Source organism: Chelonia mydas, chromosome 6 (genome assembly GCF_015237465.2).
Source record: "Chelonia mydas isolate rCheMyd1 chromosome 6, rCheMyd1.pri.v2, whole genome shotgun sequence".
In the NCBI taxonomy this organism is placed as follows: Eukaryota; Metazoa; Chordata; order Testudines; family Cheloniidae; genus Chelonia; species Chelonia mydas.
The window spans coordinates 106,807,625-106,823,160 of NC_051246.2; the positions used below are offsets into that span (position 1 = coordinate 106,807,625).

The window sequence follows — 15,536 nt, forward strand, 5'->3', positions numbered from 1 at the left end:
TTTGAGCATAAGCTTTGAACTGTAGCTCACGAAAGCTTGTGCTCAAATAAATTGGTTAGTCTCTAAGGTGCCACAAGTACTCCTTTTGCGGATACAGACTAACACGGCTGCTATTCTGAAACCTATATTCAGAGATGATACACAACACAAAAATAAACAAGTCATGTTAACTTCACAATCTGTTTAAAATGCTTTTGACAAACCAAAAAGGACAACATTGGTGGAAATTTGCAACATAACATCTGGAGAGCAAAATTAAGAATATGGCAGTGTTCTGTGGAAGATTGATTAGATGTATTGACAGTGTTGTTTTGACAAAGGTTTAAGTATTGTTTCATAACTTCCGTACTGTGTGCAATAAAGCATTTCTTAACAAACCTCTGTCTATGGATTCCCAAGTTGAGGCTTATTTAGTGAATACTATGAATTTGGCATACAGTAATATAGTCACAGTAAGTGGTAAATGTAAAATGTGGAGAAGTATCTTAAACTGGACTAAAATAATGTTGTAAAGTAATGAAGTTGCCTTAAATAGAGGAGGGAGAGAAACCACACAAGCCCACCTCCCAACATGAAATGCAAGATTCAGTCATTTGTAAATGGACCTCTGGATTTCCAACATAAAAATGTTTAAAATCTCTAGTTTAAACATTAAACTGGTTTGATTTGAGATATTTGTGTAATGACTTGCATTCTGTCATCCTTTCATTACTCTTCTCTTTGTTTCCCTGACCTTCCCCCTTTTTAAAAAAAAAAAAAAAAAGCAATTTTATTAAGATTTCATAAATTTTTTTGAAGGGCGTTTGAAAATCTTGGTGCTTCTATGTGCAGTTAACATCTGTTCTCAATCAAAAGGAAATTTCTTTCCCTCTCCCAAAACAGTGAATATAAGCTACTTGATTAAAGATAGCGAGTGCTACACTCCTTTGATTTGACTAGAGAATGTAGACAGGCTGATTAGCACTCTTCCTACTTAATGTTTTTAATTATCTTGCTTTACAATCTAAAATCTAATCTAGAAGCTCTTCCCTCAACTGGAATGGGAAATATACTCTTTGCAAATAGATCCTAAATTCTTATCGCTTGAAAACAGCATTCAAGACTTACGTTTCTGAATGGTCTCTGAATATCTCAGTTGTCAAACACGGAGGTCTATAAGTAGAATTTATAGACTATATCCAAACCAAAACTTTTAGTTAGAGTTGTAAGCAAATACCTCCAAAAATGTTTCTTTCTGATGTATGGGGAATCTTAACTAGACGTTAATCTGGAAATGAACAGCAAAGGGATTAATCCAGCTCCCATTGCTATATAATCTTTCAGTACTCATCCCACCTGACATACACTATGAATTTCATCTTTGAATTTACTCCTTTCTTATTATCTGATGGTAATATGCTATTGGGTGTATATTGATTTTTATGTAACTTTTAAATTATTTTTGACAGGAATATAGACTAAAGATACATTCTTCTTTGAGTGTTTGTCCATGTCGATTCCATTCTCGGTGTGTGTGCACCCCCATGCACAGTTGTCAGAGACTTGCCTTAGCAGTATCCGTAGGGTTGGCTGTGGCGCCCCCTTGAGTGCCGCGCTCATGCGTTGGTATATCAGGCACCACCAGCCCTATGCCCTCTCAGTTCCTTCTTAATTCCCCATGGTGGTTGGTCGGCGTGCCTCTCTCCCTTGCATCGCAAGTGGTCAGTGGTTTCTTTCCCTTTTGAACTTCGTGTTCCATCTGTAAATGGTTTTGTTTTATTGTAGATTAGTTAGTAAGTAGCTCTTAAGTACTGTAGTTAGTCAGTTAGGGTCCCGGCAGGGACTTTGCCTCAGGCAGGACATGCCCCGGTCACCGGGTTTTGAGCCATGTGCTGACTGTAATAGGCCTATACCTGTTAGCGACCCACATGGTAGCTGTCTGAATTGCCTGGGGGGAATCCCAAGTTAAAAGCGTCGCATCAGTAAGAACTTTTTTCCCAGGACACAGAAAACGCGACATTCACTTGAGGGCCCTCCTCATGGAGGCGGTTCTTCAGCCAGCCTCGGAGCCGGCCCAGCTGGACGCAATGCCCAGCACTTTGGCTTTAGTGTGTAGTGCACCCCCAGCACTAGGCTCTACCCAGCACCGATCCCCTTTGCTGGTGCCCAAGAAGACCAAGAAGTGGGACCTGGTACCGAGAAAGATAGACCAAGAGGCATTGTGCAGAGGACCCTGCCAGGGTCACCTGTGCACGCCGGAGCTGCGAGGGGGCACATCCTCCTACCCCCATAAGGGATCCACAACAGACTCCGGGGAGCGGTAGGCGATCCAGACTGATGGTGGAGTTAATGCCTTCCCGGCACCCAGAGAGCAAAGGACTCTCCCACCACAGCCAGCACCACATGCAGCGATGGACCCAGAAAAGGCTCCCTATGAGGGCAAGCCAGCTGTGAAAGCCTCCTAGAAAGCAAGTGAGCACCACTGGTCTCTGGAGCCGAGGCAGAGCCCTTTGTCGCCGCATCCCTGGTCTCCTCATCAGCCCAACCAGTTCACTGCCACAGATGGCCAGCACTGCACTCCCGGTTTCTGCCCTCGCATCGAGTCTCACCCAGAGGGAAGCGCTGGTCGCCGTGTAGTCGGCGCCAGTCATATTTGTGACAACCCTCCCCATGCTGACTATCACTGTCACAGAGACCTTCGGGGTGCTCCTCAACATGGCGCCGCGCCCCCTACTCCCAGCACCGGTCTGACTATTTGAGGCACCGGTCACTCATGGTGCCGGTTAGCCTCCAGACGCAGGCATCAATGGCCCTGCCCTGGTCACCGGAGGAGGATTCCTCTGGCATGGAGAGGGAGTCTAGCCCCTCACCGAAACAGCACTGTCGCAACTGGGATCCTGAAGTTGCATCCACCTCAGTGATGCCGTCCTGGCAACAGGGCTAGTGTCCAGCACGATCGTCTTACTGGAATGCCTGGGGCATGCCGGTTATGCCGATGCCCCCATCTCGCCAATTGTCGGTCGCCACATCAGACAAGCTCCAATCGGCACCAGTAGCAACAGGTTCGGTGCGTGAAGCACTAGCGGACGCTGAGGTGGAGGGACAGGTGCCCACCCCGAGACCCCCTTCCCCTGCAGGGGATGATGCCCGAGGCCCTCCCCCAGTGGTTAGTCATTGTCCCCCTCTCCAGATGAAGTGGTGGCGGGGCCCTCCCCTGCTAGCCCATCAGATGACATTAAGGAGCACCAAGCTCTGCTCCGAAGGGTAGCCACTAACTTTGGCCTAGAGGCAGAAGAGGTGGTGGAGCAATCAGACACTTTGTTCAGTGTGCTCTCTGCATCCACCCCCACCCATGTCACGCTGCTGGTGCATGAAAGGGTCCTAAACATTGCCAAAGTCTTCTGGCAAACCCTGTCCTCCATCCCTTCCACTTCCAAGAGGGCTGAGAAAAAGTATTTTGTCTCTGCCAAGGGGTTTGAATACTTATATTTAAGGGCCTACCAAATTCATGGCCATGAAAAATGCATCATGGACTGTGAAATCTGGTCTTTGTGTGCTTTTACCCTATACTATACAGATTTCATTCTCAAATTGAGGGTCCTGACTCAAAAGGTAGTTGCAGGGGAATTGCAAGGTTATTTAAGGAGGGGTTGCAGTATTGCCATCCTTACTTCTATGCTGCCTTCAGAGCTGGGTGGCTGGAAAGTGGCGGATGTTGGCCAGGTGTTTGCAAGGGGAGTTTCGGGGGAAGACTAAGAGAGGCAGGCAGAGGAACAGACAGGCTAGTGAAGGAGAAATAGAGCTCAGGAACGGGTTTGTAGAGTTGGGAAATTAAGAAGGGGCACAGCAGGTGGTCACAAAGGTGAAAGGGCAAGGAAGAAGAGAAGAGTAGCTTGTCCTGTAGGAAGAGGGGAAGAGGCAATGGAGACAACACCAAATATGAGCCCCAGGAGGATACGGGATGGGTTGCAGAGGATTGCGAGAGAGAATAGTAATCAAGAGGACTTGCAGCCAGACGGAACAGGGGATAGACCGGAAAATCGCACCATCACCAGAAAAAGGCAGCTCTACATGATTGGGGACTCCTTACTGAGAAGACTAGACAGGAGAGTAACCAGAGCTGATCCAGAGAACAGAAAGGTGTGCTGTCTATCGGGTGCTAAGATACGGGATGTGGACCTGAGGCTGAAGAGGATCCTAATGAGAGTGGGAAAGAATCCACCGATTGTCCTTCATGTGGGAACAAATGATACGGGTAGATTCTCCCTGGAACGTATCAAGGGAGACTATGCCTGGCTGGGGAAGACGCTTAAGGAAATCGAGGGTTAGGTGATCTTCATTGGAATTCTGCCTGTTCCTAGAGAAAGTCAACAAAGGTGTGACAAGATTTTTGATGATCAACAGATGGCTCAGGCAGTGGCACTATAAGGAGGGCTTTGGGATGTATGGCCACTGGGAAGCATTCGTGGACAGAGGACTGTTCTCTCGGGATGGATTGCACCTTTGTAAGGAGGGGAATAGACTTCTAGGATGGAGACTGGCACAACTGATTAAGAGAGTTTTAAACTAGGAATTTGGGGGAAATGGTTGGGAGATGTCCAGGTAATCTCCACGCCGGATTTTAACATCGAGAGGGAAGAAAATGAAATAAGAAAGGATACAGCCGTGGGTAGGAGAATGGACGTAAGGAGGAAGGGTAGTGTAGATACCAGTCTAATAGGTGATACTGGCAGTAGAATGTCTGTTCCTAATCGGGTAAAGCCACACAGCAAAAATTAAGATGTTTGTACACTAACGCGAGGAGCCTAAGTAACAAAATGGAGGAACTAGAGCTACTGGTGCAGGAAGTGAAACCAGATATTATAGGGATAACAGAAACATGGTGGAATAGTAGTCATGAGTGGAGTACAGGTATTGAGGGGTATGTGCTGTTTAGGAAAGACAGAAATAAAGGCAAAGGTGGTAGAGTAGCATTGTATATCAATGATGAGGTAGACTGTGAAGAAATAAGAACTGATGGAATGAATAAGACACAGTGTCTGGGCAAAAATCATATTGGGAAAGAGAGCTACTAGAGCCTCCCCTGGGATAGTGCTTGGGGTGTGCTGTAGACCACTGGCATCTGATTTGGATATTGATAGAGACCTCTTTAATGCTTTTAATGAAGTAAATAGTAATGGGAATTGTGTGATCATGGGAGACTTTAACTTCCCAGATATATACTGGAGGACAAGTGCTAGTAATAATAATAGGGCTCAGATTTTCCTGGATGCGATAGCAGATGGATTCCTTCACCAAGTAGTTGCTGAACCAACTGGAAGGGATGCCATTTTAGATTTGGTTTTGGTGAGTAGTGAGGTCCTCATAGAAGAAATGGTTGTAGGGGACAACCTTGGTTCGAGCTATCATGAGCTAATTCAGTTCAAACTAAATGGAAGGATAAACAAAAGGAGATCTTTGACTAGGGTTTTTGATTTCAAAAGGGCTAACTTTAAAAAATTAAGGAAATTAGTTAGGGAAGTGGATTGGACTGAAGAACTTGTGGATCTAAAGGCGGAGGAGGCCTGGAATTACTTGGTCAAAGTTGCAGAAACTATCAGAAGTCTGCATCTCAAGAAAGGGGAAAAAATTCGTAGACAGGAGTTGTAGACCAACCTGGATGAGCAAGCATTTCAGAGAGGTGATTAAGAAAAAGCAGAAAGCCTGCAAGGAGTGGAAGATGGGAGGGATCAGCAATACCTTATTGAGGTCAGAATATGTAGGGATAAAGTGACAAAGGTCAAAAGCCATGTAGAATTGGACCTTGCAAAGGGAATTAAAACCAATAGTAAAAGGTTCTATAGCCATATAAATAAGAAGAAAACAAAGAAAGAAGTGGGACCACTAAACACTGAGGATGGAGTGGAGGTTAAGGATAATCTAGGCATGGCCCAATATCTAAACAAATACTTTCCCTCAGTCTTTAATGAGGAGCTTAGGGATAATGGTAGGATGACAAATGGGAATGAGGATATGGAGGTAGATATTACCACATCCGAAGTAGAAGCCAAACTCTAACAGCTTAATGGGACTAAATCGGGGGCCCAGATAATCTTCATCCAAGAATGTTAAAGGAATTGGCATATGAAATTGCAAGCCCATTAGCAAGTGTTTTTATGAATCTGTAAACTCAAGGGTTGTACCATACGACTGGAGAATTGCTAACATAGTTCCTATTTTTAAGAAGGGGGGCAGAGGGAAGTGATCCGGGGAACTTCGGGCCTGTTAGTTTGACATCTGTAGTATGCAAAGTCTTGGAAAAAATTTTGAAGGAGAAAGTAGTTAAGGACATTGAGGTCAATGGTAATTGGGACAAAATACAACATGGTTTTACAAAAGGTAGATCATGCCAAATCAACCTGATCTCCTTTGTTGAGAAGGTAACAGCTTTTTTTAGACAAAGGAAATGCAGTGGATCTAATTTACCTCGATTTCAGTAAGGCATTTGACATGGTTCCACGTGGGGAATTATTAGCTAAATTGGGGAAGATGGGGATCAATATGAAAATTGAAAGGTGGATAAGGAACTGGTTAAAGGGGAGACTACAACGGGTCATACTGAAAGGTGAACTGTCAGGCTGGAGGGAGGTTACTAGTGGAGTTCTTCAGGGATTAGTTTTGGAACCACTCTTATTTAATCTTTTTATTATTGACCTTCGCACAAAAAGTGGGAATGTGCTAATAAAGTTTGTGGATGACACAAAGCTGGGAGGTATTGCTAATTTAGAGAGAGACCGGGATATTATACAGGAAGATCTGGATGACATTGTAAACTGGAGTAATAGTAATATGATGAAATTTAATAGTGAAAAGTGCAAGGTCATGCATTTAGGGATTAATAACAGAAAATTTTGTTGTAAGCTGGGGACACATCAGTTAGAAGTAATGGAGGAGGAGGATCTCTGACTATTGGTTGATCACAGGATGACTATGAGCCGCTAATGTGATATGGCCGTGAAAAAAGCTAATGCAGTCTTGGGATGCATTAGGCGAGGTATTTCCAGGAGAGATAAGGAGGTGTTAGTACAGTTATACAAGGTACTGGTGAGACCTCATCTGGAATACTGTGTGCAGTTCTGGTTTCCCATGTCTAAGAAGGATGAATTCAAACTGGAACAGGTACAGAGAATGGCTACTAGGATGATCCGAGGAAAGGAAAACCTTTCTTATGAAAGGAGATTCAAAGAGCTTGGCCTGTTTAGCCTAACCAAAAGAACGTTGAGGGGAGATATGATTGGTCCCTATAAATATATCAGAGGGATAAATATCAGGGAGGGAGAGGATTTATTTAAGCTCAGTACCGATGTGGACACAAGAACAAAGGGATATAACTTCCTGGCCATCAGGAAGTTTAGACTTGAAATTAGACCAAGATTCCTAACCATCAGAGGAGTGAAGTTCTGGAACAGCCTTCCAAGAGGAGCAGTAGGCGTAAAAGCCATATCTGGCTTCAAGACTAAGCTTGATAAGTTTATGGAAGGGATGGTATGATGGGATAGCCTAATTTTGGCAATTGATCTTTGACTTAGCGGTAAATATGCCCAATGGCCTGTGATGGGATGTTAGACGGGGTGGGATCTGAGTTACTACAGAGAATTCTTTCCTGGGTGTCTGGCTGTTGAGTCTTGCCCACATGCTCAGGGTTCAGCAGATTGCCATATTTGGGGTCGGGAAGGAATTTTCCTCCAGGGCAGATTGGCAGAGGCCCTGGGGGCTTTTCACCTTCCTCTGCAGCGTGGGGCACGGGTCACTGGCTGGAGGATTCTCTGCACCTTGAAGTCTTTAAACCACGAGGTGAGGACTTAAATAGCTCAGACATAGGTCCAGGGTTTGTTACAGGGGTGGGTGGGTGAGATTCTGTGGCCTGCGTTGTACAGACTAGACGATCATAATGGTTCCTTCTGACCTTAAAGTCTATGATTCTAGGTGCCTAGCTCTGAAGGCAGCACCCCACCAGCAGCAGCACAGACGTAAGGGTGGCAATACCATACCATGACACCCTTCCTTTCTTCTGCACTGCTGCCGCCTTTGTTGGGCGGCCGGAAATGGTGGCTGCTGACTGAGGGCCCAGCTTTGAAGGCAGCAGCGTAGAGGTAAGGGTAGCAGTACCGCAACCCCCACTACAATAACCTTGTAACCACCCACAACTCCCTTTTGGGTCAGGACCCCTACAATTAAAACAGCGTGGAATTTCAGATTTAAAATAGCTGAAATCATGAAATTTACAATGTTTAAAACCCTATGAGTGTGAAATGGACCGTGAATTTGGTAGGGCCCTACTTATACACCCACCCACCCCAGAGTCATTGGTTTTGTCGGTGGCCAACAGAAAGGACAAGCAAGGGCATTCTAATTCCAGTCCCAAAAATAAGGAGGCCAAGAGACTGGACCTTTTTCGTGAGGAAATTTTGTTCCACGGCCAGTCTCCAGTTCCGAGTCACAAACCACCAGGCTCTTTTGAGGTGATATAATTTTAACCTGTGGGACTCCCTCCACAAGTTTAAGGACTTCATGTCCTAGGAAGTGACCCAGGAGTTTGAGGCCCTGGTTGAGGAGGGTACCGCAGTGGCTTGGTGCTCCCTCCAGATGGCCTGGGATGCAGCCAATTCAGTGGCCAGGGTGATTGCCTCAGCAGTGGTCATGAGGCACAGTTCCTGGCTTCAGACCGCGGGCCTATCCCAGGAGATGTAGTCCTCGATACAAGATCTCCCATTTGATGAAATTGGGCTATTTGCAGAACAAAGGGATACGAGGCTGCACAGTCTGAAGGATACTTGGGCCACCCTTCACTTTCTGGGGTTGCATACGTCTCAGTTGGTGAGGAAGCAGTTCCGGCTGCCCTTGCCACCAAGGTCTTGGCAGCCTCAGCAGGTATCTACAAGGAGAAGGGACACTAGTTTTAATCGCCTCTGCTCTTCCTGCTCCCGTTCACCTGCGCAGCCTGGCCCAGCGAAACATCACAGGGACTAGAAGCAGGTGTTTTGAGACCACACTTGAGAGCAACACCCTGGTCACCTCCCCGGATCGTCCCCATCTTTTCCTCAGCCATCTCTGTCCCTACCATTCGGCCTCGTCAAGGGTCACCTCGGACCACTGGGTGCTAGAAATTGTCAGTGGGCTACTCCCTCCAGTTTTCGGCCACCCTCCTTCCCATCCCCCCTCTTCCCAGTCCCTCTTCACGGACCCTTCTCATGAGCAACTCCTGGTTCAAGAGGTAGACAGTCTCCTACAACTTGGGGCAGTAGAGGAGGCCCTTCAGGAAATGTGGGGGAAAGATTTCTACTCCTGCTGTTCCCTGATCCCAAAAGCAAAAGGGGGTCTAAGACCTATTCTGGATCTGTGACGACTCAAGAAGTAGAAATTTTGCATGGTTTCACTGGCCTCTGTCATCCCCTCCTTGGATCCAGGATACTGGTACGCCACTCTCGACTTATTTCCATATGTCTATTTTCCAAGGACACAGACAGTTCCTCCGTTTTATGGTGTCCAGCACCATTTCCAGTTCACGGCACTTCCCTTTGGCCTCTCCTCTGACCCGCAGGTATTTACAAAAATTATGGCCCTAATAGCTACTTATCTGAGGCATCGGGGGGGTTCCAGGTCTATCCTTATATCGATGATTGGCTCATCAAGGGGAGATCGCGGGATCAAGTGCAGAGCAGCCTCAATCTGGTGCATTCTACCTGCTGTGACCTAGGCCTGTTAGTGAACAAAAAGAAATCAACCCTTGTACCAGTGAAACGAATAGAGTTCATCGGAGCAGTCCTCGATTCCACGCAAGCCAGGGCATTCCTTCTGGAGGCCTGTTTCCGAGCCATGTCAGACATAACTTCCCATGTAAGGGGCGACCCGCTCACCACTGCCTGCACTTGCCTGAGGTTGCTAGGCCACGTGGCTGCCTGGACTTACATGGTCCGTCATGCACAACTCCGGCCACTGCAGGCGTGGTTGGCGTTGGTCTACATCCTCAACAGGCACGACCTGGACCAAGTAGTCAAGGTGCCGGACCACATCTGGTCATCACTGGCATGGTGGTTGGACCCCACATCGGTATTGCAGGGAGTTCCTTTTGTGGCCCTGGCCCTGTCGCTAACTCTGGTTTCTGACACCTCAGACCTGGTCTGGGGAGCCCACCTGGGCGAGCTCAGTACACAGACTTCTGGTCAGGGGTTGACCACTCTCTCCACATAAATGTCAGGGAGCTCAGGGCTGTTCTCCTGGCCTGTAAGGCTTTTCGGTCACACTTCACAAGGCAAAGTGGTTGAAGTGCTGATGGACAACACCACCACGATGTTTTATATCAAGAAACAAGGCGGAGCCAGGTCGTCAGCCCTCTTCCAGGAAGCCCTCCGGCTCTGGGACTTCTGTGTGCAGCATGCCATTCATCTCATGGCAGTGCACCTCCCTGGCACCAGAAAAGTCCTGGCAGATCGCCTCAGCAGAGTCTTTTTGTCTCACCACAAATGGTCACTCCACCACAACGTGGTCAAAGAGATCTTCCAAAAGTAGGGGGTCTCCTTAGGCAGACTTGTTCGCAACTTGTCCGGACAGCAAGTGTCACCTGTTCTGCTTGTTGGGGGCGGGGGGGGGGGGGGCGTTGACAGGGACTCCTTGTCGGACACCTTCCTATTTCCGTGGTCAGGGGCTCTGATGTATGCTTTCCCACCAGTGCCATTGCTTCAGAGTCTTCATGAAGATCAAACAGGACAAGGACAAGGTTATCCTGATAGCCCTGGCTTGGCCTCGCCAACGCTGGTTCTGCACTCTGATGGATCTGTTGGTGACAACCCCGGTGCAGCTGCCCCTCTGGCCAGATCTCCTATTGCAGAATCATGGCAGGCTCCTGCACCTGAAGCTGTCAGCGTTGCACCTCACAGCTTGCTTGCTGCTTGGTTAACTGCCAAAGAGCAGGAGTGCTCAGTCCGAGTCCAGCAGGTCCTACTGGGTAGTAGAAAGCCCTCCACTAGAGTGACCTACCTGGCCAAATAGAAACGATTCACGTGCTGGGCCTCAGCCCAAAGGGTTAGGCCTGACCAGGCCTCGTTGCAGTTGTTCCTGGACTACCTTATGCATCTTAAGCTCCAGGCTATGTCCCTTTCATCAATAAAGGTCCAGCTGTGGACACATCCGGCTTTCTTGCCCAAGGTGGTTTCGCAATTTCACATGAGCCAGGACATGTTTTTACCTGTCTTCTTCCCAAAGCTTCATAGGTCTGAGGAGGAACGTCAGGAGAGCGCTAACCTCCTACATAGAGAGAGCCAAGCCATTTCGCAAGTCGCCGCCGTTGTTCCTCGTGGTAGCAGATAGAATGAAAGGTCGTGCAGTGTCCACCCAGAGAATCTCATCTTGGATCACTGCCTGCATCCAATTCTGCTATGATCAAGCAAAGATGCCCCCACCGGCGATTGTAACCACCCACTCAACTAGAATGCAAGCTTCGGTGGTGGCCTTCCTGGCCCGTGTGCCAATTCAGAATATCTGCAGGACCGCCACCTGGTCATCCATCCATACGTTCATGTCTCACTATGTGCTTACCCAGAAAGCCTGAGACAATGTTAACTGACTAAATACAATACTTAACAGCTACTTACTAACTAATCTACAATAAAACAAAACTATTTACACCTGGCATGAAGTTCAAGAGGGAAAGAAACTGCTGACCATTTACAAAGCAAGGGAGAGAGGTGTGCCCACCAGCCACCGCGGGCAGTAAGAAGGAGCTGAGAGGGCATAGGGCCAACGGCACCTGATGTACTGGAGCATGAGTGCGACACTCAAGGGGGCGTCACAGCCAAACCTACGGATGCCACTAAGGCAAAAGTCTCCATCTGTGCACGTGGGTGTATACACACCTAGAATGGAATCTACATGAGCAAGAACATCTCCAAGAACAACAGTTATGAAAAGTAGGTAACCATTTTTTTCTTAGCTTTCCTTTATTTCTTTATAGTCTGTTTTGGTAGAGTACAATGTTCATGAAATTGAAAGATCTCAAATATAAAGATTATATGGTGTTAAGTTACATGTGTGCGTATAGAGCTTGTAAATTTGTACATTTAATTAATTGTATTGCATCTCACAGTTTAGTTGTAGTGTGATAGTGTGGCATTATACTTGGGGGCGGGGGAAGTGCTTTGAGTGGAAAATGTGATTTAATCTCTCAGTGATGTAATGTTTTGAACTTTGCCTATATTTTTGCAAATATAAGGGTGAAAGATTAAAGTTAGGTAACTTTTTAAGTCAGATGGGGAGATGGTGATGAATCATAAAGTGGATGTAAATCCTACTATACTGGATCCTTAAACTGTTAATTACCATGCCTTCTGCTATTCTTTTGTGAAGCTATAGACTCCTTGTCAAAGTGTAATTTGGGAGGGCTTTTAGCTGGACAATAATATAATATACTCTCAAGCTTAACTATTTTTTAGAATATTTTTTCGTTTGTGGTGTTTCCTTTGTCTTTTGAAGGAGCACCAGAAGTTTAAATTAGGTTTTCATTAAGGTCTGCAGAAGGAGACCCCTCTTCCAATACACCAGGCCAAACTTACTGACCCTCTGAGCCACATACAATAATCTTCAGAAGTTCAAGAGCTGGGCATGCCTGTCAGGGTTAGGTCTTCAGCCCTGCGGAGCTCCTGCATTGCAGCGGGGTGGTGGGGCTAGAGAATTCTGCCCTGTGGGAGGCACCTGCCAGGGCTTCAGCCCTGAGACCCCCTCCTCCCTATTGAGTAGAAGCCCCTAGCCTCACCTTCCTGCTGTAGGGGAGAAGCCCCGAGCTTCCACTCTCACCCCAAGTCAGGTAGGCAGAGAATGGGGTGGGGGGGCATGGAGGGCTCTGCAAGCTGCACTTTAACTGTAAAAGTGCTACCCTTGCAAATACACAGTGAGGCTCACTGAAGCAGGGGGCCACTCCTGCAGACTTCAACAAGCCCATGAGAGGATGGGAATTGTATCTATTTGGGGTGGAGGAGATAGTTTTATATCCATCTGTAAAATTTTAAGCATTTGCATATTTTCTGGATGTACAGCTTCAAACTCTTAAATTTCTATTATAGAAAAGACTCTAGTATACTTTCCATAACCTTTGCCCCTTCCCCCATTGTCAGACTAGGGAGAATGGCTCCATGCTCTCCTATGCTGTGAACTCGTGCTTCTTGACTTGTTTTTTTTCTCCCGGTTTCCTACCAGTGCTCCCATTCATCAGTCTATCTCCTTTGCCAGCACCCACCATGCACCCGCCCAAAACCTCTCTACCTCATGCCAGCTGCCTGGTGCTACTAATAGGATTTTTTTTATAAATCGTGCTGTTTGCAGATATTTATACTTGTTTAAACATCACTCTATATATGTTTGTATAAACTTTTATCAATCTACCATTAGCTGCCATCCCCTTCCTCCTCCCCCCCCCCCCCCCCCCCCCCCCCCCCCCCCAAAAAAAAAAATATTAAATGGCACTCAACAAAGCAAACCGAACAAATCTGGAGTTCGGAAGTAAAAATATTTTGCTGATATGAGCCACTACAAAAAGAACATTTTCAAAGTAAATGAACAATTTGGAAATACTGTATCACCTGTGGGCACACACGTTTCACAGAACAATCACTTTATATCTGATATATCTTTATATCTCAGTCATCTCAAAGGAAACCTGCACAATACCTTCAAAAGATGAAGTTGGGTGCTTAAATTTATAACTTTGCTAGACACTAAAAATCATGGTCTTAATAAAGAGACAGGATTAATGTCTTATTACAACAGTCCTTAACCCGCTTAACTTCCGGTTTTTGTCCTATGACTGTAGAGGTGTTAACTGGCCACTTCAATGGTCTGTTACAAAACGTGTAAACTACTTACTGGGAAACAATCTGTTCCACCTAGTATTTACCTGTGACTTGCTGCGTACCTTTCCCAAACGGGAAGAACTCTGTGTAGCTTGAAAGCTTGTCTCTTTCCCCAATAGAAGTTGGTCCAATAAAAAGGTATTAGTATTACTTCACCCACCTTGTTTTTTTAATATCCTGTGACCAACGTGGGTACAACAAAACTGCAAACAATGGAGGACATCGTATTTTGCCATCTGAAATGGCAACTCCACAACATGAAGAAAAAAGGAGGAAAAACTTAACAGTAACATCTGCTTCCTGAGCAAAAGCAAGAAATAAAACATCCCCCGAAGACTCACCCTCTCTAACTTTCTGATCACTACATACAACTCCATATATGCCAAACAGCTGTGAAGGAGGACTTCAGAAAAACCGAGGAACTATTTTCTGTCCCTCAAGTTCTCAAAAAGGGAGCCACCTCAGACAAGAAGTCGTCACAAAGTTCCATGCACTGGAAGGAAAAAATCAGGAAACCTACCTGGAGATCATACAAGAAACCCAAAACAACTATTTAAAACAAAACAAAATCTGACAGCCATCCAACCCAGAACCAAAAAGTGGACGTAACTACCACAACTCCCAGAACACCATCGCCGGGAGAAACCATGGCACAAGGACCTTACCACATGGACACTGCACACACCCCAGCATCATCAATTTGTCAAGACTACTCCTAACCAGAACTGAATTATCTGTACTCTCCCAGGTATTGAACTGCTGCACAGAACCTGATACCATACTAACAGGTGGAGAACTAGAAGATTCTTTTACCAGCTCTGCATCAAAGAATTCTTTCACAACAATGAATATGCCACCCACAACTACCACGTCTCCACCAACAATCATAAGAAAAAAGAATCATTTTAGTGGACACCCCACAGTGGAAAAAGCCACACATTTGATCATTACGTTGATTACTTCAGGGGAAAAAAATCAACAGTGAAATCCTTAACAAATATCACATCTGGCACAATCGCTCCACTGCTGAGAGGAGTCCCTGAAATCAACCACCAGCTAGTGATCAAACCAGCAGACAAAGGAGGTGCCTTCATAGTTCTCAACCATGATGATTACATTAATGAGGCCAAACAACAACACTCCAACACCACCTGCTATAAACTACCCAAAGACTATCTCACACCACAATTCACCCAGGAATCTAAGGGTATCATCAAATCCTTCCCCGGCCGACATCATCATTATTGAGCCTAATGTTAAGATTGTGTGACATTTTGTTATAAACCACTGTCTTTGGTTGCTTATAACTTTGCCACACAACCATTTTTGCTGAAACTTTCTATGCTTGCTCTCTGCCTCTTTTTGCTTAAACTTAGAGTTCAGCTGTTTCCAGGAATGAGGTTAGAGGGAAATAGGTATGTTTTGTGGTGTTCAATATATATAAAATATTATTTGAAGAGCTCAGGATTTGGAATTGAAATTTGTTAGGGACATAGTTGTGGTGTCAGGGGAGGTCCTTTTTGCTTTTCCTGTGAAAATACACCTACATTTGACCATGTTATAAGCAACTAAAAATTGCTATTTGCATATGCTCCCAGCTTGTTAGTGACTTCTGCTGAACCTCTGAAGATTCCATCTGCACTGAGCATGCTCCACCCCAGTGAATTTTGCTAGTGC

At 45.9% G+C, this 15,536-nt stretch overlaps 1 protein-coding gene across 3 annotated transcripts in view; it reads left to right on the top strand.

The window, feature by feature from the left end:
* The window catches only part of PAPOLA (poly(A) polymerase alpha), a 96,214-nt gene that overhangs the window by 62,739 nt on the left and 17,939 nt on the right, over window positions 1-15,536 (top strand). The window lies entirely within an intron of this gene.